General features: G+C 39.3%; 10 non-coding genes across 10 annotated transcripts; all 10 read left to right on the top strand.

Moving 5' to 3' along the window:
• Positions 1 to 943: 943 nt before the first annotated feature.
• trnad-guc lies at positions 944 to 1015 on the top strand. Its single transcript has one exon. It is a non-coding gene; the product is annotated as a tRNA-Asp (tRNA).
• Positions 1016 to 1879: 864 nt separating this feature from the next.
• Positions 1880 to 1953, top strand: trnan-guu. The gene has a single exon. It is a non-coding gene; the product is annotated as a tRNA-Asn (tRNA).
• Positions 1954 to 5186: 3233 nt separating this feature from the next.
• Positions 5187 to 5258, top strand: trnad-guc. The gene has a single exon. It is a non-coding gene; the product is annotated as a tRNA-Asp (tRNA).
• An 863-nt stretch (positions 5259 to 6121) lies between these two features.
• trnan-guu lies at positions 6122 to 6195 on the top strand. Its single transcript has one exon. It is a non-coding gene; the product is annotated as a tRNA-Asn (tRNA).
• Positions 6196 to 9431: 3236 nt separating this feature from the next.
• On the top strand, positions 9432 to 9503 carry trnad-guc. The gene has a single exon. It is a non-coding gene; the product is annotated as a tRNA-Asp (tRNA).
• Positions 9504 to 10367: 864 nt separating this feature from the next.
• trnan-guu lies at positions 10368 to 10441 on the top strand. The gene has a single exon. It is a non-coding gene; the product is annotated as a tRNA-Asn (tRNA).
• A 3229-nt stretch (positions 10442 to 13670) lies between these two features.
• On the top strand, positions 13671 to 13742 carry trnad-guc. Its single transcript has one exon. It is a non-coding gene; the product is annotated as a tRNA-Asp (tRNA).
• Positions 13743 to 14606: 864 nt separating this feature from the next.
• On the top strand, positions 14607 to 14680 carry trnan-guu. The gene has a single exon. It is a non-coding gene; the product is annotated as a tRNA-Asn (tRNA).
• Positions 14681 to 18853: 4173 nt separating this feature from the next.
• On the top strand, positions 18854 to 18927 carry trnan-guu. Its single transcript has one exon. It is a non-coding gene; the product is annotated as a tRNA-Asn (tRNA).
• Positions 18928 to 23057: 4130 nt separating this feature from the next.
• On the top strand, positions 23058 to 23131 carry trnan-guu. The gene has a single exon. It is a non-coding gene; the product is annotated as a tRNA-Asn (tRNA).
• Positions 23132 to 23552: the final 421 nt, after the last annotated feature.

The raw sequence follows: 23552 nt of genomic DNA, 5'->3' as shown, positions 1-23552 counted from the left end.
AAGTTAATTTGTGTAATTTCTTTCCTTCGTAATGCGTTTCAGCCAATCAGTTGTGTTGTGACAAGGTAGGGTTGGAATACAGAAGATAGCCCTATTTGGTAAAAGACCAAGTCAATATTATGGCAAGAACAGCTCAAATAAGCAAAGAGAAACGACGGTACAAATGAATGTATTTTGTCTCGTTGTTTAAAGTGTGCGCAGGACTTGTTTGTAGACAAATGTTGGTATCGTGTTTATTAGGGATGGGCATTTGAAATGATTTCACTAATCGGATAATATGACATTATTTCTGCTATCAGGATAGTGGACATTCAAAAAACGCAGATAAAAATAACACTTGACAAGTCAGAATACCACAACGGAAAGGCTGCAATTCTCCAGTAGTTTTTGGCTAGCAGCAACGGTGAAAGAGAAGTCTGATTTTCACCATGATTGATGGATTCTGTTTGAAATGACTTTTCTGGAGAGTGTTTTGCATTGCTCTGGGTCAGGTGTTGTGGAGCCTTGGCTATGTACTCGACAGTAATTGCTATTTGAAGTGTAGAAAATAGGTTGTCAGAGTTGACTGGAGGACTAAATGCGCTAGCTCAATGCACCGTCATCAAAACAAAAATCAACAGTTCAACTGTTGTTTTATTAAATAAAGAATTTCAATTGTCACGGTATATCCCTGTATGTAATAATGTCTCAATGATCATTTCATTTAGAAAAAACGTTTTCATTGTTAAAATAGGCCCACCCCCCCAAAAAAGGTCAAGAAAAATGAACACGCACACAAGTAATGGAATACTGAGGTCCGTTCGGATATTTGAATAATCAAATAACCGTGATCGTTTGTTGTGTGTGTAGGCGTGTCTAAATGTGTACTTATGTTGACAACGAAGGGGATGCTGTTGGTTTAACGGAAGTGATCTGCATAGGTAGAATTCCAGCACACACTCAGTCGTCGTTAGTATAGTGGTCAGTATCCCCGCCTGTCACGCGGGAGATCGGGGTTCAATTCCCCGACGGAGAGGAAAGAATTTTATTTTCCTCTTACTTCTTTCTGCCTGTGAGAGAAGCCTCATTGTAAAATCACGTTCAGTACTTGTCTTTACTCCACTATAGCTACTCTACAGTGTCGTTTAACCCACTTGTAAAAGGGATGGTGGTGGCAAAGGTCTGTTGTTTTATTACCGTAGATCTTGACCGTTCTGTTTTGAAAATATAAATCTCACTCAAAGGACCATATCATTGTTATCCATCTGGCTAAGGGACCTTCAATTAACAATCTATAATAGATTACCACAGTATGAGTCATAATACCCATAAAACCTAGCAGTCAAACATGAAAATGGTTACAATCGTTTTTCGACCATACATTTTTCCCAAAGGGGATTTTGGTAACACTTCAAATTAGGTGGGTGTTTTGCGTAAGCTTGCCCCGGCGTGACATTTTTATAACCGTGTAAATTTCTCCCAGACAAGGTGACTTTCATGAATATATTCACTTGTATTTACCCAGCCCAAAATGAAATAGAGGCGACACTACAGACACCCTGGTTTGAATCCAGACTGTATCACAACTGGCTGTGATTTGTGAGTCCCATAGGGCGGCGCACAATTGGCCCAGCGTCGTCCGGGTTTGGCCGGTGTAGGCCTTCATTGGTTTTGATAGCATTTAAAGATAAAATATATCTTTAAGATAAACCATGTAGTATATACGTCTGTTCAGATCTGGATGTTACCCCTCTGTTTTGCCATACAATTATGACTGAAAGCTGAATATTTCCCTGTCTGGATAAGATAGTAGAACTTTTGCAACCATGTAACGGCGGAGTGATTTCCATCAAATGAACGTGGTCCTTGTTCCACGTGTGTCCACTGCCTTAGCAGCTTAGTCTCTGTGGCGCAATTGGTTAGCGCGTTAGACTGTTAATCTAAAGGTTGGTGGTTCAAGCCCACCCAGGGACGAGTGTTTTCTAGTTGTTGAGCTCCGTGATGTAAGAAGACATTCCTGGAGTGTAAGTAAATTTGATTCCGTGTGTGACTGACTTGTCCTGTATTCTGTTTTTAGACGTGATTGGTGAGTTGTTGAATGTAAAAGACGAGGAGTATGATATTTTACATCCTTGTAAAATGGCCTGTGATCATCAGTTGCTGAATAGCTTCTCCATATATCTAAACTCCATATCGAATTATTTATATATATATATATATATATATATATATATATATATATATATATATATATATATATATATATATATATACATACACACATACAGTACCAGTCAATAGTTTGGACACACCTCCTCATTCAAGGGTTTTTCTTTACTTTGACTATTTTCTACATTGTAGAATAATAGTGAAGACATAAAAACTATGAAATAACACATATGGAATCATGTAGTAACCAAAAAAGTGTTAAACAAATCAAAAAATATATATATTTGAGATTCTTCAAAGTAGCCACCCTTTGCCTTGATGACAGCTTTGCACACTCTTGGCATTCTCTCAACCAGCTTCATGAGGCATTCACCTGGAATGCCTTTCAATTAACAGGTGTGCCTTGTTAGAAGTTAATTAGTGTAATTTCTTTCCTTTGTAATGCGTTTCAGCCAATCAGTTGTGTTGTGACAAGGTAGGGTTGGAATACAGAAGATAGCCCTATTTGGTAAAAGACCAAGTCAATATTATGGCAAGAACAGCTCAAATAAGCAAAGAGAAACGACGGTACATCCATACTTTAAGACACGAAGGTCAGTCAATCCAGAAAATGTCAACAACTTTGAAAGTTTCTTCAAGCGCAGTCGCAAAAACCATCAAGCGCTATGATGAAACTGGCTCTCATGAGGACCGCCACAGGAAAGGAAGACCCAGAGTTACCTCTGCTGCGGAGGATAAGTTCATTAGAGTTACCAGCCTCAGAAATTGCAGCCCAAATAAATGCTTCACAGAGTTCAAGTAACAGACACATCTTAACATCAACTGTTCAGAAGAGACTACGTGAATCAGGCCTTCAAGGTCAAACTGCTGTAAAAACAAAAACACTACTAAAGGACACGAATAAGAAGAAGAGACTTGCTTGGGCCAAGAAACACAAGCAATGGCCATTAGACCGGTGGAAATCTGTCCTTTGGTCTGACTCCAAATTCGAGATTTTTGGTTCCAACCGCTCTGTCTTTGTGAGACGAGGAGTAGGTGAACGCATGAGCTCCGCGTGTGTGGTTCCCACCGTGAAGCAAGGAGAAGGTGTGATGGTGTGGGGATGCTTTGCTGGTGACACTGTTGGTGATTTATTTAGAATTCAATGCACACTTAACCAGCATGGCTACCACAGCATTCTGCAGCGATACGCCATCCCATCTGATTTGCGCTTAGTGGGACTATCACTTGTTTTTCAACAGGACAATGACCCACCCACCTCCAGGCTGTGTAAGGGCTATTTGACCAAGAAGGAAAGTGATGGAGTGCTGCATCAGATGACCTGGCCTCCCCAATCACCCGACCTCAACTCAATTGAGAGGGTTTACATTTGGGATGAGTTGGACAGCAGAGTGAAGGAAAAGCAGCCAACAAGTGCTCAGCATTTGTGGGAACTCCTTCAAGACCGTTGGAAAGCATTCCAGGTGCAGCTGGTGGAGAGAATGCCAAGAGTGTGCAAAGCTGTCATCAAGGCAAAGGGTGGCTACTTTAATATATTTTGATTTGTTTAACACTTTTTTGGTGACTACAAGATTCCATGTGTTATTTCATAGTTTTGATGTCTTCACTTTTATTCTACAATGTAGAAAATAGTAAAAAAAATCTAGAAAAACCCTTGAATGAGTAAGTGTGTCCCAACTTTTGACTGGTACTGTATATGTGTATGTATGTATATATTAATCTGGTTTGAGGAACAATAAATTCAGAATCTATTATCCACTCTTGTTACTGCTAGAACTTCTTTTCATTTTCAGCAACCCCATTATGATTAATCACTGTATATCACCTTGTATAACTTTGAGAAAATCTCTTTATTTTGACTATTTTCTACATTGTAGAATAATAGTGAAGACATAAAAACGATGAAATAACACATATGGAATCATGTAGTAACCAAAAAAGTGTTAAACAAATCAACATTTATTTATATTTGAGATTCTTCAAAGTAGCCACCCTTTGCCTTGATGACAGCTTTGCACACTCTTGGCATTCTCTCAACCAGCTTCATGAGGCATTCACCTGGAATGCCTTTCAATTAACAGGTGTGCCTTGTTAGAAGTTAATTTGTGTAATTTCTTTCCTTCGTAATGCGTTTCAGCCAATCAGTTGTGTTGTGACAAGGTAGGGTTGGAATACAGAAGATAGCCCTATTTGGTAAAAGACCAAGTCAATATTATGGCAAGAACAGCTCAAATAAGCAAAGAGAAACGACGGTACAAATGAATGTATTTTGTCTCGTTGTTTAAAGTGTGCGCAGGACTTGTTTGTAGACAAATGTTGGTATCGTGTTTATTAGGGATGGGCATTTGAAATGATTTCACTAATCGGATAATATGACATTATTTCTGCTATCAGGATAGTGGACATTCAAAAAACGCAGATAAAAATAACACTTGACAAGTCAGAATACCACAACGGAAAGGCTGCAATTCTCCAGTAGTTTTTGGCTAGCAGCAACGGTGAAAGAGAAGTCTGATTTTCACCATGATTGATGGATTCTGTTTGAAATGACTTTTCTGGAGAGTGTTTTGCATTGCTCTGGGTCAGGTGTTGTGGAGCCTTGGCTATGTACTCGACAGTAATTGCTATTTGAAGTGTAGAAAATAGGTTGTCAGAGTTGACTGGAGGACTAAATGCGCTAGCTCAATGCACCGTCATCAAAACAAAAATCAACAGTTCAACTGTTGTTTTATTAAATAAAGAATTTCAATTGTCACGGTATATCCCTGTATGTAATAATGTCTCAATGATCATTTCATTTAGAAAAAACGTTTTCATTGTTAAAATAGGCCCACCCCCCCAAAAAAGGTCAAGAAAAATGAACACGCACACAAGTAATGGAATACTGAGGTCCGTTCGGATATTTGAATAATCAAATAACCGTGATCGTTTGTTGTGTGTGTAGGCGTGTCTAAATGTGTACTTATGTTGACAACGAAGGGGATGCTGTTGGTTTAACGGAAGTGATCTGCATAGGTAGAATTCCAGCACACACTCAGTCGTCGTTAGTATAGTGGTCAGTATCCCCGCCTGTCACGCGGGAGATCGGGGTTCAATTCCCCGACGGAGAGGAAAGAATTTTATTTTCCTCTTACTTCTTTCTGCCTGTGAGAGAAGCCTCATTGTAAAATCACGTTCAGTACTTGTCTTTACTCCACTATAGCTACTCTACAGTGTCGTTTAACCCACTTGTAAAAGGGATGGTGGTGGCAAAGGTCTGTTGTTTTATTACCGTAGATCTTGACCGTTCTGTTTTGAAAATATAAATCTCACTCAAAGGACCATATCATTGTTATCCATCTGGCTAAGGGACCTTCAATTAACAATCTATAATAGATTACCACAGTATGAGTCATAATACCCATAAAACCTAGCAGTCAAACATGAAAATGGTTACAATCGTTTTTCGACCATACATTTTTCCCAAAGGGGATTTTGGTAACACTTCAAATTAGGTGGGTGTTTTGCGTAAGCTTGCCCCGGCGTGACATTTTTATAACCGTGTAAATTTCTCCCAGACAAGGTGACTTTCATGAATATATTCACTTGTATTTACCCAGCCCAAAATGAAATAGAGGCGACACTACAGACACCCTGGTTTGAATCCAGACTGTATCACAACTGGCTGTGATTTGTGAGTCCCATAGGGCGGCGCACAATTGGCCCAGCGTCGTCCGGGTTTGGCCGGTGTAGGCCTTCATTGGTTTTGATAGCATTTAAAGATAAAATATATCTTTAAGATAAACCATGTAGTATATACGTCTGTTCAGATCTGGATGTTACCCCTCTGTTTTGCCATACAATTATGACTGAAAGCTGAATATTTCCCTGTCTGGATAAGATAGTAGAACTTTTGCAACCATGTAACGGCGGAGTGATTTCCATCAAATGAACGTGGTCCTTGTTCCACGTGTGTCCACTGCCTAGCAGCTTAGTCTCTGTGGCGCAATTGGTTAGCGCGTTAGACTGTTAATCTAAAGGTTGGTGGTTCAAGCCCACCCAGGGACGAGTGTTTTCTAGTTGTTGAGCTCCGTGATGTAAGAAGACATTCCTGGAGTGTAAGTAAATTTGATTCCGTGTGTGACTGACTTGTCCTGTATTCTGTTTTTAGACGTGATTGGTGAGTTGTTGAATGTAAAAGACGAGGAGTATGATATTTTACATCCTTGTAAAATGGCCTGTGATCATCAGTTGCTGAATAGCTTCACCATATATCTAAACTCCATATCGAATTATTATATATATATATATATATATATATATATATATATATATATATATATATATATATATATATATATATATATATACATACACACATACAGTACCAGTCAATAGTTTGGACACACCTCCTCATTCAAGGGTTTTTCTTTACTTTGACTATTTTCTACATTGTAGAATAATAGTGAAGACATAAAAACTATGAAATAACACATATGGAATCATGTAGTAACCAAAAAAGTGTTAAACAAATCAAAAAAAATATATATTTGAGATTCTTCAAAGTAGCCACCCTTTGCCTTGATGACAGCTTTGCACACTCTTGGCATTCTCTCAACCAGCTTCATGAGGCATTCACCTGGAATGCCTTTCAATTAACAGGTGTGCCTTGTTAGAAGTTAATTAGTGTAATTTCTTTCCTTTGTAATGCGTTTCAGCCAATCAGTTGTGTTGTGACAAGGTAGGGTTGGAATACAGAAGATAGCCCTATTTGGTAAAAGACCAAGTCAATATTATGGCAAGAACAGCTCAAATAAGCAAAGAGAAACGACGGTACATCCATACTTTAAGACACGAAGGTCAGTCAATCCAGAAAATGTCAACAACTTTGAAAGTTTCTTCAAGCGCAGTCGCAAAAACCATCAAGCGCTATGATGAAACTGGCTCTCATGAGGACCGCCACAGGAAAGGAAGACCCAGAGTTACCTCTGCTGCGGAGGATAAGTTCATTAGAGTTACCAGCCTCAGAAATTGCAGCCCAAATAAATGCTTCACAGAGTTCAAGTAACAGACACATCTTAACATCAACTGTTCAGAAGAGACTACGTGAATCAGGCCTTCAAGGTCAAACTGCTGTAAAAACAAAAACACTACTAAAGGACACGAATAAGAAGAAGAGACTTGCTTGGGCCAAGAAACACAAGCAATGGCCATTAGACCGGTGGAAATCTGTCCTTTGGTCTGACTCCAAATTCGAGATTTTTGGTTCCAACCGCTCTGTCTTTGTGAGACGAGGAGTAGGTGAACGCATGAGCTCCGCGTGTGTGGTTCCCACCGTGAAGCAAGGAGAAGGTGTGATGGTGTGGGGATGCTTTGCTGGTGACACTGTTGGTGATTTATTTAGAATTCAATGCACACTTAACCAGCATGGCTACCACAGCATTCTGCAGCGATACGCCATCCCATCTGATTTGCGCTTAGTGGGACTATCACTTGTTTTTCAACAGGACAATGACCCACCCACCTCCAGGCTGTGTAAGGGCTATTTGACCAAGAAGGAAAGTGATGGAGTGCTGCATCAGATGACCTGGCCTCCCCAATCACCCGACCTCAACTCAATTGAGAGGGTTTACATTTGGGATGAGTTGGACAGCAGAGTGAAGGAAAAGCAGCCAACAAGTGCTCAGCATTTGTGGGAACTCCTTCAAGACCGTTGGAAAGCATTCCAGGTGCAGCTGGTGGAGAGAATGCCAAGAGTGTGCAAAGCTGTCATCAAGGCAAAGGGTGGCTACTTTAATATATTTTGATTTGTTTAACACTTTTTTGGTGACTACAAGATTCCATGTGTTATTTCATAGTTTTGATGTCTTCACTTTTATTCTACAATGTAGAAAATAGTAAAAAAAATCTAGAAAAACCCTTGAATGAGTAAGTGTGTCCCAACTTTTGACTGGTACTGTATATGTGTATGTATGTATATATTAATCTGGTTTGAGGAACAATAAATTCAGAATCTATTATCCACTCTTGTTACTGCTAGAACTTCTTTTCATTTTCAGCAACCCCATTATGATTAATCACTGTATATCACCTTGTATAACTTTGAGAAAATCTCTTTATTTTGACTATTTTCTACATTGTAGAATAATAGTGAAGACATAAAAACGATGAAATAACACATATGGAATCATGTAGTAACCAAAAAAGTGTTAAACAAATCAACATTTATTTATATTTGAGATTCTTCAAAGTAGCCACCCTTTGCCTTGATGACAGCTTTGCACACTCTTGGCATTCTCTCAACCAGCTTCATGAGGCATTCACCTGGAATGCCTTTCAATTAACAGGTGTGCCTTGTTAGAAGTTAATTTGTGTAATTTCTTTCCTTCGTAATGCGTTTCAGCCAATCAGTTGTGTTGTGACAAGGTAGGGTTGGAATACAGAAGATAGCCCTATTTGGTAAAAGACCAAGTCAATATTATGGCAAGAACAGCTCAAATAAGCAAAGAGAAACGACGGTACAAATGAATGTATTTTGTCTCGTTGTTTAAAGTGTGCGCAGGACTTGTTTGTAGACAAATGTTGGTATCGTGTTTATTAGGGATGGGCATTTGAAATGATTTCACTAATCGGATAATATGACATTATTTCTGCTATCAGGATAGTGGACATTCAAAAAACGCAGATAAAAATAACACTTGACAAGTCAGAATACCACAACGGAAAGGCTGCAATTCTCCAGTAGTTTTTGGCTAGCAGCAACGGTGAAAGAGAAGTCTGATTTTCACCATGATTGATGGATTCTGTTTGAAATGACTTTTCTGGAGAGTGTTTTGCATTGCTCTGGGTCAGGTGTTGTGGAGCCTTGGCTATGTACTCGACAGTAATTGCTATTTGAAGTGTAGAAAATAGGTTGTCAGAGTTGACTGGAGGACTAAATGCGCTAGCTCAATGCACCGTCATCAAAACAAAAATCAACAGTTCAACTGTTGTTTTATTAAATAAAGAATTTCAATTGTCACGGTATATCCCTGTATGTAATAATGTCTCAATGATCATTTCATTTAGAAAAAACGTTTTCATTGTTAAAATAGGCCCACCCCCCCAAAAAAGGTCAAGAAAAATGAACACGCACACAAGTAATGGAATACTGAGGTCCGTTCGGATATTTGAATAATCAAATAACCGTGATCGTTTGTTGTGTGTGTAGGCGTGTCTAAATGTGTACTTATGTTGACAACGAAGGGGATGCTGTTGGTTTAACGGAAGTGATCTGCATAGGTAGAATTCCAGCACACACTCAGTCGTCGTTAGTATAGTGGTCAGTATCCCCGCCTGTCACGCGGGAGATCGGGGTTCAATTCCCCGACGGAGAGGAAAGAATTTTATTTTCCTCTTACTTCTTTCTGCCTGTGAGAGAAGCCTCATTGTAAAATCACGTTCAGTACTTGTCTTTACTCCACTATAGCTACTCTACAGTGTCGTTTAACCCACTTGTAAAAGGGATGGTGGTGGCAAAGGTCTGTTGTTTTATTACCGTAGATCTTGACCGTTCTGTTTTGAAAATATAAATCTCACTCAAAGGACCATATCATTGTTATCCATCTGGCTAAGGGACCTTCAATTAACAATCTATAATAGATTACCACAGTATGAGTCATAATACCCATAAAACCTAGCAGTCAAACATGAAAATGGTTACAATCGTTTTTCGACCATACATTTTTCCCAAAGGGGATTTTGGTAACACTTCAAATTAGGTGGGTGTTTTGCGTAAGCTTGCCCCGGCGTGACATTTTTATAACCGTGTAAATTTCTCCCAGACAAGGTGACTTTCATGAATATATTCACTTGTATTTACCCAGCCCAAAATGAAATAGAGGCGTACACTACAGACACCCTGGTTTGAATCCAGACTGTATCACAACTGGCTGTGATTTGTGAGTCCCATAGGGCGGCGCACAATTGGCCCAGCGTCGTCCGGGTTTGGCCGGTGTAGGCCTTCATTGGTTTTGATAGCATTTAAAGATAAAATATATCTTTAAGATAAACCATGTAGTATATACGTCTGTTCAGATCTGGATGTTACCCCTCTGTTTTGCCATACAATTATGACTGAAAGCTGAATATTTCCCTGTCTGGATAAGATAGTAGAACTTTTGCAACCATGTAACGGCGGAGTGATTTCCATCAAATGAACGTGGTCCTTGTTCCACGTGTGTCCACTGCTTAGCAGCTTGGTCTCTGTGGAGCAATTGGTTAGCGCGTTAGACTGTTAATCTAAAGGTTGGTGGTTCAAGCCCACCCAGGGACGAGTGTTTTCTAGTTGTTGAGCTCCGTGATGTAAGAAGACATTCCTGGAGTGTAAGTAAATTTGATTCCGTGTGTGACTGACTTGTCCTGTATTCTGTTTTTAGACGTGATTGGTGAGTTGTTGAATGTAAAAGACGAGGAGTATGATATTTTACATCCTTGTAAAATGGCCTGTGATCATCAGTTGCTGAATAGCTTCACCATATATCTAAACTCCATATCGAATTATATATATATATATATATATATATATATATATATATATATATATATATATATATATATATATATATATACATACACACATACAGTACCAGTCAATAGTTTGGACACACCTCCTCATTCAAGGGTTTTTCTTTACTTTGACTATTTTCTACATTGTAGAATAATAGTGAAGACATAAAAACTATGAAATAACACATATGGAATCATGTAGTAACCAAAAAAGTGTTAAACAAATCAAAAAAAATATATATTTGAGATTCTTCAAAGTAGCCACCCTTTGCCTTGATGACAGCTTTGCACACTCTTGGCATTCTCTCAACCAGCTTCATGAGGCATTCACCTGGAATGCCTTTCAATTAACAGGTGTGCCTTGTTAGAAGTTAATTAGTGTAATTTCTTTCCTTTGTAATGCGTTTCAGCCAATCAGTTGTGTTGTGACAAGGTAGGGTTGGAATACAGAAGATAGCCCTATTTGGTAAAAGACCAAGTCAATATTATGGCAAGAACAGCTCAAATAAGCAAAGAGAAACGACGGTACATCCATACTTTAAGACACGAAGGTCAGTCAATCCAGAAAATGTCAACAACTTTGAAAGTTTCTTCAAGCGCAGTCGCAAAAACCATCAAGCGCTATGATGAAACTGGCTCTCATGAGGACCGCCACAGGAAAGGAAGACCCAGAGTTACCTCTGCTGCGGAGGATAAGTTCATTAGAGTTACCAGCCTCAGAAATTGCAGCCCAAATAAATGCTTCACAGAGTTCAAGTAACAGACACATCTTAACATCAACTGTTCAGAAGAGACTACGTGAATCAGGCCTTCAAGGTCAAACTGCTGTAAAAACAAAAACACTACTAAAGGACACGAATAAGAAGAAGAGACTTGCTTGGGCCAAGAAACACAAGCAATGGCCATTAGACCGGTGGAAATCTGTCCTTTGGTCTGACTCCAAATTCGAGATTTTTGGTTCCAACCGCTCTGTCTTTGTGAGACGAGGAGTAGGTGAACGCATGAGCTCCGCGTGTGTGGTTCCCACCGTGAAGCAAGGAGAAGGTGTGATGGTGTGGGGATGCTTTGCTGGTGACACTGTTGGTGATTTATTTAGAATTCAATGCACACTTAACCAGCATGGCTACCACAGCATTCTGCAGCGATACGCCATCCCATCTGATTTGCGCTTAGTGGGACTATCACTTGTTTTTCAACAGGACAATGACCCACCCACCTCCAGGCTGTGTAAGGGCTATTTGACCAAGAAGGAAAGTGATGGAGTGCTGCATCAGATGACCTGGCCTCCCCAATCACCCGACCTCAACTCAATTGAGAGGGTTTACATTTGGGATGAGTTGGACAGCAGAGTGAAGGAAAAGCAGCCAACAAGTGCTCAGCATTTGTGGGAACTCCTTCAAGACCGTTGGAAAGCATTCCAGGTGCAGCTGGTGGAGAGAATGCCAAGAGTGTGCAAAGCTGTCATCAAGGCAAAGGGTGGCTACTTTAATATATTTTGATTTGTTTAACACTTTTTTGGTGACTACAAGATTCCATGTGTTATTTCATAGTTTTGATGTCTTCACTTTTATTCTACAATGTAGAAAATAGTAAAAAAAATCTAGAAAAACCCTTGAATGAGTAAGTGTGTCCCAACTTTTGACTGGTACTGTATATGTGTATGTATGTATATATTAATCTGGTTTGAGGAACAATAAATTCAGAATCTATTATCCACTCTTGTTACTGCTAGAACTTCTTTTCATTTTCAGCAACCCCATTATGATTAATCACTGTATATCACCTTGTATAACTTTGAGAAAATTCTCTTTATTTTGACTATTTTCTACATTGTAGAATAATAGTGAAGACATAAAAACGATGAAATAACACATATGGAATCATGTAGTAACCAAAAAAGTGTTAAACAAATCAACATTTATTTATATTTGAGATTCTTCAAAGTAGCCACCCTTTGCCTTGATGACAGCTTTGCACACTCTTGGCATTCTCTCAACCAGCTTCATGAGGCATTCACCTGGAATGCCTTTCAATTAACAGGTGTGCCTTGTTAGAAGTTAATTTGTGTAATTTCTTTCCTTCGTAATGCGTTTCAGCCAATCAGTTGTGTTGTGACAAGGTAGGGTTGGAATACAGAAGATAGCCCTATTTGGTAAAAGACCAAGTCAATATTATGGCAAGAACAGCTCAAATAAGCAAAGAGAAACGACGGTACAAATGAATGTATTTTGTCTCGTTGTTTAAAGTGTGCGCAGGACTTGTTTGTAGACAAATGTTGGTATCGTGTTTATTAGGGATGGGCATTTGAAATGATTTCACTAATCGGATAATATGACATTATTTCTGCTATCAGGATAGTGGACATTCAAAAAACGCAGATAAAAATAACACTTGACAAGTCAGAATACCACAACGGAAAGGCTGCAATTCTCCAGTAGTTTTTGGCTAGCAGCAACGGTGAAAGAGAAGTCTGATTTTCACCATGATTGATGGATTCTGTTTGAAATGACTTTTCTGGAGAGTGTTTTGCATTGCTCTGGGTCAGGTGTTGTGGAGCCTTGGCTATGTACTCGACAGTAATTGCTATTTGAAGTGTAGAAAATAGGTTGTCAGAGTTGACTGGAGGACTAAATGCGCTAGCTCAATGCACCGTCATCAAAACAAAAATCAACAGTTCAACTGTTGTTTTATTAAATAAAGAATTTCAATTGTCACGGTATATCCCTGTATGTAATAATGTCTCAATGATCATTTCATTTAGAAAAAACGTTTTCATTGTTAAAATAGGCCCACCCCCCCAAAAAAGGTCAAGAAAAATGAACACGCACACAAGTAATGGAATACTGAGGTCCGTTCGGATATTTGAATTTCAAATAACCGTGATCGTTTGTTGTGTGTGTAGGCGTGTCTAAATGTGTACTTATGTTGACAACGAAGGGGATGCTGTTGGTTTAACGGAACTGATCTGCATAGGTAGAATTCCAGCACACACTCAGTCCTCGTTAGTATAGTGGTCAGTATCCCCGCCTGTCACGCGGGAGACCGGGGTTCAATTCCCCGACGGGGAGGAAAGAATTTTATTTTCCTCTTACTTCTTTCTGCCTGTGAGAGAAGCCTCATTGTAAAATCACGTTCAGTACTTGTCTTTACTCCACTATAGCTACTCTACAGTGTCGTTTAACCCACTTGTAAAAGGGATGGTGGTGGCAAAGGTCTGTTGTTTTATTACCATAGATCTTGACCGTTCTGTTTTGAAAATATAAATCTCACTCAAAGGACCATATCATTGTTATCCATCTGGCTAAGGGACCTTCAATTAACAATCTATAATAGATTACCACAGTATGAGTCATAATACCCATAAAACCTAGCAGTCAAACATGAAAATGGTTACAATCGTTTTTCGACCATACATTTTTCCCAAAGGGGATTTTGGTAACACTTCAAATTAGGTGGGTGTTTTGCGTAAGCTTGCCCCGGCGTGACATTTTTATAACCGTGTAAATTTCTCCCAGACAAGGTGACTTTCATGAATATATTCACTTGTATTTACCCAGCCCAAAATGAAATAGAGGCGTCACTACAGACACCCTGGTTTGAATCCAGACTGTATCACAACTGGCTGTGATTTGTGAGTCCCATAGGGCGGCGCACAATTGGCCCAGCGTCGTCCGGGTTTGGCCGGTGTAGGCCTTCATTGGTTTTGATAGCATTTAAAGATAAAATATATCTTTAAGATAAACCATGTAGTATATACGTCTGTTCAGATCTGGATGTTACCCCTCTGTTTTGCCAGTACAATTATGACTGAAAGCTGAATATTTCCCTGTCTGGATAAGATAGTAGAACTTTTGCAACCATGTAACGGCGGAGTGATTTCCATCAAATGAACGTGGTCCTTGTTCCACGTGTGTCCACTGCCTAGCAGCTTGGTCTCTGTGGCGCAATTGGTTAGCGCGTTAGACTGTTAATCTAAAGGTTGGTGGTTCAAGCCCACCCAGGGACGAGTGTTTTCTAGTTGTTGAGCTCCGTGATGTAAGAAGACATTCCTGGAGTGTAAGTAAATTTGATTCCGTGTGTGACTGACTTGTCCTGTATTCTGTTTTTAGACGTGATTGGTGAGTTGTTGAATGTAAAAGACGAGGAGTATGATATTTTACATCCTTGTAAAATGGCCTGTGATCATCAGTTGCTGAATAGCTTCACCATATATCTAAACTCCATATCGAATTATATATATATATATATATATATATATATATATATATATATATATATATATATATATATATATATATATATATATACATACACACATACAGTACCAGTCAATAGTTTGGACACACCTCCTCATTCAAGGGTTTTTCTTTACTTTGACTATTTTCTACATTGTAGAATAATAGTGAAGACATAAAAACTATGAAATAACACATATGGAATCATGTAGTAACCAAAAAAGTGTTAAACAAATCAAAAAAAATATATATTTGAGATTCTTCAAAGTAGCCACCCTTTGCCTTGATGACAGCTTTGCACACTCTTGGCATTCTCTCAACCAGCTTCATGAGGCATTCACCTGGAATGCCTTTCAATTAACAGGTGTGCCTTGTTAGAAGTTAATTAGTGTAATTTCTTTCCTTTGTAATGCGTTTCAGCCAATCAGTTGTGTTGTGACAAGGTAGGGTTGGAATACAGAAGATAGCCCTATTTGGTAAAAGACCAAGTCAATATTATGGCAAGAACAGCTCAAATAAGCAAAGAGAAACGACGGTACATCCATACTTTAAGACACGAAGGTCAGTCAATCCAGAAAATGTCAACAACTTTGAAAGTTTCTTCAAGCGCAGTCGCAAAAACCATCAAGCGCTATGATGAAACTGGCTCTCATGAGGACCGCCACAGGAAAGGAAGACCCAGAGTTACCTCTGCTGCGGAGGATAAGTTCATTAGAGTTACCAGCCTCAGAAATTGCAGCCCAAATAAATGCTTCACAGAGTTCAAGTAACAGACACATCTTAACATCAACTGTTCAGAAGAGACTACGTGAATCAGGCCTTCAAGGTCAAACTGCTGTAAAAACAAAAACACTACTAAAGGACACGAATAAGAAGAAGAGACTTGCTTGGGCCAAGAAACACAAGCAATGGCCATTAGACCGGTGGAAATCTGTCCTTTGGTCTGACTCCAAATTCGAGATTTTTGGTTCCAACCGCTCTGTCTTTGTGAGACGAGGAGTAGGTGAACGCATGAGCTCCGCGTGTGTGGTTCCCACCGTGAAGCAAGGAGAAGGTGTGATGGTGTGGGGATGCTTTGCTGGTGACACTGTTGGTGATTTATTTAGAATTCAATGCACACTTAACCAGCATGGCTACCACAGCATTCTGCAGCGATACGCCATCCCATCTGATTTGCGCTTAGTGGGACTATCACTTGTTTTTCAACAGGACAATGACCCACCCACCTCCAGGCTGTGTAAGGGCTATTTGACCAAGAAGGAAAGTGATGGAGTGCTGCATCAGATGACCTGGCCTCCACAATCACCCGACCTCAACTCAATTGAGAGGGTTTACATTTGGGATGAGTTGGACAGCAGAGTGAAGGAAAAGCAGCCAACAAGTGCTCAGCATTTGTGGGAACTCCTTCAAGACCGTTGGAAAGCATTCCAGGTGCAGCTGGTGGAGAGAATGCCAAGAGTGTGCAAAGCTGTCATCAAGGCAAAGGGTGGCTACTTTAATATATTTTGATTTGTTTAACACTTTTTTGGTGACTACAAGATTCCATGTGTTATTTCATAGTTTTGATGTCTTCACTTTTATTCTACAATGTAGAAAATAGTAAAAAAAATCTAGAAAAACCCTTGAATGAGTAAGTGTGTCCCAACTTTTGACTGGTACTGTATATGTGTATGTATGTATATATTAATCTGGTTTGAGGAACAATAAATTCAGAATCTATTATCCACTCTTGTTACTGCTAGAACTTCTTTTCATTTTCAGCAACCCCATTATGATTAATCACTGTATATCACCTTGTATAACTTTGAGAAAATTCTCTTTATTTTGACTATTTTCTACATTGTAGAATAATAGTGAAGACATAAAAACGATGAAATAACACATATGGAATCATGTAGTAACCAAAAAAGTGTTAAACAAATCAACATTTATTTATATTTGAGATTCTTCAAAGTAGCCACCCTTTGCCTTGATGACAGCTTTGCACACTCTTGGCATTCTCTCAACCAGCTTCATGAGGCATTCACCTGGAATGCCTTTCAATTAACAGGTGTGCCTTGTTAGAAGTTAATTTGTGTAATTTCTTTCCTTCGTAATGCGTTTCAGCCAATCAGTTGTGTTGTGACAAGGTAGGGTTGGAATACAGAAGATAGCCCTATTTGGTAAAAGACCAAGTCAATATTATGGCAAGAACAGCTCAAATAAGCAAAGAGAAACGACGGTACAAATGAATGTATTTTGTCTCGTTGTTTAAAGTGTGCGCAGGACTTGTTTGTAGACAAATGTTGGTATCGTGTTTATTAGGGATGGGAATTTGAAATGATTTCACTAATCGGATAATATGACATTATTTCTGCTATCAGGATAGTGGACATTCAAAAAACGCAGATAAAAATAACACTTGACAAGTCAGAATACCACAACGGAAAGGCTGCAATTCTCCAGTAGTTTTTGGCTAGCAGCAACGGTGAAAGAGAAGTCTGATTTTCACCATGATTGATGGATTCTGTTTGAAATGACTTTTCTGGAGAGTGTTTTGCATTGCTCTGGGTCAGGTGTTGTGGAGCCTTGGCTATGTACTCGACAGTAATTGCTATTTGAAGTGTAGAAAATAGGTTGTCAGAGTTGACTGGAGGACTAAATGCGCTAGCTCAATGCACCGTCATCAAAACAAAAATCAACAGTTCAACTGTTGTTTTATTAAATAAAGAATTTCAATTGTCACGGTATATCCCTGTATGTAATAATGTCTCAATGATCATTTCATTTAGAAAAAACGTTTTCATTGTTAAAATAGGCCCACCCCCCCAAAAAAGGTCAAGAAAAATGAACACGCACACAAGTAATGGAATACTGAGGTCCGTTCGGATATTTGAATAATCAAATAACCGTGATCGTTTGTTGTGTGTGTAGGCGTGTCTAAATGTGTACTTATGTTGACAACGAAGGGGATGCTGTTGGTTTAACGGAAGTGATCTGCATAGGTAGAATTCCAGCACACACTCAGTCGTCGTTAGTATAGTGGTCAGTATCCCCGCCTGTCACGCGGGAGATCGGGGTTCAATTCCCCGACGGGAGAGGAAAGAATTTTATTTTCCTCTTACTTCTTTCTGCCTGTGAGAGAAGCCTCATTGTAAAATCACGTTCAGTACTTGTCTTTACTCCACTATAGCTACTCTACAGTGTCGTTTAACCCACTTGTAAAAGGGATGGTGGTGGCAAAGGTCTGTTGTTTTATTACCAGTAGATCTTGACCGTTCTGTTTTGAAAATATAAATCTCACTCAAAGGACCATATCATTGTTATCCATCTGGCTAAGGGACCTTCAATTAACAATCTATAATAGATTACCACAGTATGAGTCATAATACCCATAAAACCTAGCAGTCAAACATGAAAATGGTTACAATCGTTTTTCGACCATACATTTTTCCCAAAGGGGATTTTGGTAACACTTCAAATTAGGTGGGTGTTTTGCGTAAGCTTGCCCCGGCGTGACATTTTTATAACCGTGTAAATTTCTCCCAGACAAGGTGACTTTCATGAATATATTCACTTGTATTTACCCAGCCCAAAATGAAATAGAGGCGTCACTACAGACACCCTGGTTTGAATCCAGACTGTATCACAACTGGCTGTGATTTGTGAGTCCCATAGGGCGGCGCACAATTGGCCCAGCGTCGTCCGGGTTTGGCCGGTGTAGGCCTTCATTGGTTTTGATAGCATTTAAAGATAAAATATATCTTTAAGATAAACCATGTAGTATATACGTCTGTTCAGATCTGGATGTTACCCCTCTGTTTTGCCGTACAATTATGACTGAAAGCTGAATATTTCCCTGTCTGGATAAGATAGTAGAACTTTTGCAACCATGTAACGGCGGAGTGATTTCCATCAAATGAACGTGGTCCTTGTTCCACGTGTGTCCACTGCCTAGCAGCTTGGTCTCTGTGGCGCAATTGGTTAGCGCGTTAGACTGTTAATCTAAAGGTTGGTGGTTCAAGCCCACCCAGGGACGAGTGTTTTCTAGTTGTTGAGCTCCGTGATGTAAGAAGACATTCCTGGAGTGTAAGTAAATTTGATTCCGTGTGTGACTGACTTGTCCTGTATTCTGTTTTTAGACGTGATTGGTGAGTTGTTGAATGTAAAAGACGAGGAGTATGATATTTTACATCCTTGTAAAATGGCCTGTGATCATCAGTTGCTGAATAGCTTCACCATATATCTAAACTCCATATCGAATTATTATATATATATATATATATATATATATATATATATATATACATACACACATACAGTACCAGTCAATAGTTTGGACACACCTCCTCATTCAAGGGTTTTTCTTTACTTTGACTATTTTCTACATTGTAGAATAATAGTGAAGACATAAAAACTATGAAATAACACATATGGAATCATGTAGTAACCAAAAAAGTGTTAAACAAATCAAAAAAATATATATATTTGAGATTCTTCAAAGTAGCCACCCTTTGCCTTGATGACAGCTTTGCACACTCTTGGCATTCTCTCAACCAGCTTCATGAGGCATTCACCTGGAATGCCTTTCAATTAACAGGTGTGCCTTGTTAGAAGTTAATTAGTGTAATTTCTTTCCTTTGTAATGCGTTTCAGCCAATCAGTTGTGTTGTGACAAGGTAGGGTTGGAATACAGAAGATAGCCCTATTTGGTAAAAGACCAAGTCAATATTATGGCAAGAACAGCTCAAATAAGCAAAGAGAAACGACGGTACATCCATACTTTAAGACACGAAGGTCAGTCAATCCAGAAAATGTCAACAACTTTGAAAGTTTCTTCAAGCGCAGTCGCAAAAACCATCAAGCGCTATGATGAAACTGGCTCTCATGAGGACCGCCACAGGAAAGGAAGACCCAGAGTTACCTCTGCTGCGGAGGATAAGTTCATTAGAGTTACCAGCCTCAGAAATTGCAGCCCAAATAAATGCTTCACAGAGTTCAAGTAACAGACACATCTTAACATCAACTGTTCAGAAGAGACTACGTGAATCAGGCCTTCAAGGTCAAACTGCTGTAAAAACAAAAACACTACTAAAGGACACGAATAAGAAGAAGAGACTTGCTTGGGCCAAGAAACACAAGCAATGGCCATTAGACCGGTGGAAATCTGTCCTTTGGTCTGACTCCAAATTCGAGATTTTTGGTTCCAACCGCTCTGTCTTTGTGAGACGAGGAGTAGGTGAACGCATGAGCTCCGCGTGTGTGGTTCCCACCGTGAAGCAAGGAGAAGGTGTGATGGTGTGGGGATGCTTTGCTGGTGACACTGTTGGTGATTTATTTAGAATTCAATGCACACTTAACCAGCATGGCTACCACAGCATTCTGCAGCGATACGCCATCCCATCTGATTTGCGCTTAGTGGGACTATCACTTGTTTTTCAACAGGACAATGACCCACCCACCTCCAGGCTGTGTAAGGGCTATTTGACCAAGAAGGAAAGTGATGGAGTGCTGCATCAGATGACCTGGCCTCCACAATCACCCGACCTCAACTCAATTGAGAGGGTTTACATTTGGGATGAGTTGGACAGCAGAGTGAAGGAAAAGCAGCCAACAAGTGCTCAGCATTTGTGGGAACTCCTTCAAGACCGTTGGAAAGCATTCCAGGTGCAGCTGGTGGAGAGAATGCCAAGAGTGTGCAAAGCTGTCATCAAGGCAAAGGGTGGCTACTTTAATATATTTTGATTTGTTTAACACTTTTTTGGTGACTACAAGATTCCATGTGTTATTTCATAGTTTTGATGTCTTCACTTTTATTCTACAATGTAGAAAATAGTAAAAAAAATCTAGAAAAACCCTTGAATGAGTAAGTGTGTCCCAACTTTTGACTGGTACTGTATATGTGTATGTATGTATATATTAATCTGGTTTGAGGAACAATAAATTCAGAATCTATTATCCACTCTTGTTACTGCTAGAACTTCTTTTCATTTTCAGCAACCCCATTATGATTAATCACTGTATATCACCTTGTATAACTTTGAGAAAATTCTCTTTATTTTGACTATTTTCTACATTGTAGAATAATAGTGAAGACATAAAAACGATGAAATAACACATATGGAATCATGTAGTAACCAAAAAAGTGTTAAACAAATCAACATTTATTTATATTTGAGATTCTTCAAAGTAGCCACCCTTTGCCTTGATGACAGCTTTGCACACTCTTGGCATTCTCTCAACCAGCTTCATGAGGCATTCACCTGGAATGCCTTTCAATTAACAGGTGTGCCTTGTTAGAAGTTAATTTGTGTAATTTCTTTCCTTCGTAATGCGTTTCAGCCAATCAGTTGTGTTGTGACAAGGTAGGGTTGGAATACAGAAGATAGCCCTATTTGGTAAAAGACCAAGTCAATATTATGGCAAGAACAGCTCAAATAAGCAAAGAGAAACGACGGTACAAATGAATGTATTTTGTCTCGTTGTTTAAAGTGTGCGCAGGACTTGTTTGTAGACAAATGTTGGTATCGTGTTTATTAGGGATGGGAATTTGAAATGATTTCACTAATCGGATAATATGACATTATTTCTGCTATCAGGATAGTGGACATTCAAAAAACGCAGATAAAAATAACACTTGACAAGTCAGAATACCACAACGGAAAGGCTGCAATTCTCCAGTAGTTTTTGGCTAGCAGCAACGGTGAAAGAGAAGTCTGATTTTCACCATGATTGATGGATTCTGTTTGAAATGACTTTTCTGGAGAGTGTTTTGCATTGCTCTGGGTCAGGTGTTGTGGAGCCTTGGCTATGTACTCGACAGTAATTGCTATTTGAAGTGTAGAAAATAGGTTGTCAGAGTTGACTGGAGGACTAAATGCGCTAGCTCAATGCACCGTCATCAAAACAAAAATCAACAGTTCAACTGTTGTTTTATTAAATAAAGAATTTCAATTGTCACGGTATATCCCTGTATGTAATAATGTCTCAATGATCATTTCATTTAGAAAAAACGTTTTCATTGTTAAAATAGGCCCACCCCCCCAAAAAAGGGCAAGAAAAATGAACACGCACACAAGTAATGGAATACTGAGGTCCGTTCGGATATTTGAATATTCAAATAACCGTGATCGTTTGTTGTGTGTGTAGGCGTGTCTAAATGTGTACTTATGTTGACAACGAAGGGGATGCTGTTGGTTTAACGGAACTGATCTGTATAGGTAGAATTCCAGCACACACTCAGTCCTCGTTAGTATAGTGGTCAGTATCCCCGCGGGAGACCGGGGTTCAATTCCCCGACGGGGAGAAAAGAATTTTATTTTCCTCTTACTTCTTTCTGCCTGTGAGAGAAGCCTCATTGTAAAATCACGTTCAGTACTTGTCTTTACTCCACTATAGCTACTCTACAGTGTCGTTTAACCCACTTGTAAAAGGGATGGTGGTGGCAAAGGTCTGTTGTTTTATTACCATTGATCTTGACCGTTCTGTTTTGAAAATATAAATCTCACTCAAAGGACCATATCATTGTTATCCATCTGGCTAAGGGACCTTCAATTAACAATCTATAATAGATTACCACAGTATGAGTCATAATACCCATAAAACCTAGCAGTCAAACATGAAAATGGTTACAATCGTTTTTCGACCATACATTTTTCCCAAAGGGGATTTTGGTAACACTTCAAATTAGGTGGGTGTTTTGCGTAAGCTTGCCCCGGCGTGACATTTTTATAACCGTGTAAATTTCTCCCAGACAAGGTGACTTTCATGAATATATTCACTTGTATTTACCCAGCCCAAAATGAAATAGAGGCGTCACTACAGACACCCTGGTTTGAATCCAGACTGTATCACAACTGGCTGTGATTTGTGAGTCCCATAGGGCGGCGCACAATTGGCCCAGCGTCGTCCGGGTTTGGCCGGTGTAGGCCTTCATTGGTTTTGATAGCATTTAAAGATAAAATATATCTTTAAGATAAACCATGTAGTATATACGTCTGTTCAGATCTGGATGTTACCCCTCTGTTTTGCCATACAATTATGACTGAAAGCTGAATATTTCCCTGTCTGGATAAGATAGTAGAACTTTTGCAACCATGTAACGGCGGAGTGATTTCCATCAAATGAACGTGGTCCTTGTTCCACGTGTGTCCACTGCCTAGCAGCTTGGTCTCTGTGGCGCAATTGGTTAGCGCGTTAGACTGTTAATCTAAAGGTTGGTGGTTCAAGCCCACCCAGGGACGAGTGTTTTCTAGTTGTTGAGCTCCGTGATGTAAGAAGACATTCCTGGATTGTAAATTTGATTCTGTGTGACTGACTTGTCCTGTATTCTGTTTTTAGACATGATTGGTGAGTTGTTGAATGTAAAAGACGAGGAGTATGATATTTTACATCCTTGTAAAATGGGTGTCAGTGGCCTGTGATCATCAGTTGCTGAATAGCTTCACCATATATCTATCAAATTGTATTGGTCACATACACGTGTTTAGCAGATGTTATTGCGAGTGTACCGAAATGCTTGTGCTTCTAGTTCCGACAGTGTATTAATATCTAACAAGTAATATCTAACAATTTCACAACATATACCCTATACACACAAATCTAAGTTAAGGAATGGAATTAAGAATATGTAAATATAGGACGAGCAATGTCAGAGCGACATAG

The sequence above is a fragment of the Salvelinus namaycush genome, chromosome 36 (assembly GCF_016432855.1).
Source record: "Salvelinus namaycush isolate Seneca chromosome 36, SaNama_1.0, whole genome shotgun sequence".
Lineage (NCBI taxonomy): Eukaryota > Metazoa > Chordata > Actinopteri > Salmoniformes > Salmonidae > Salvelinus > Salvelinus namaycush.
This window is presented reverse-complemented; position numbering and strand designations above follow the sequence as displayed.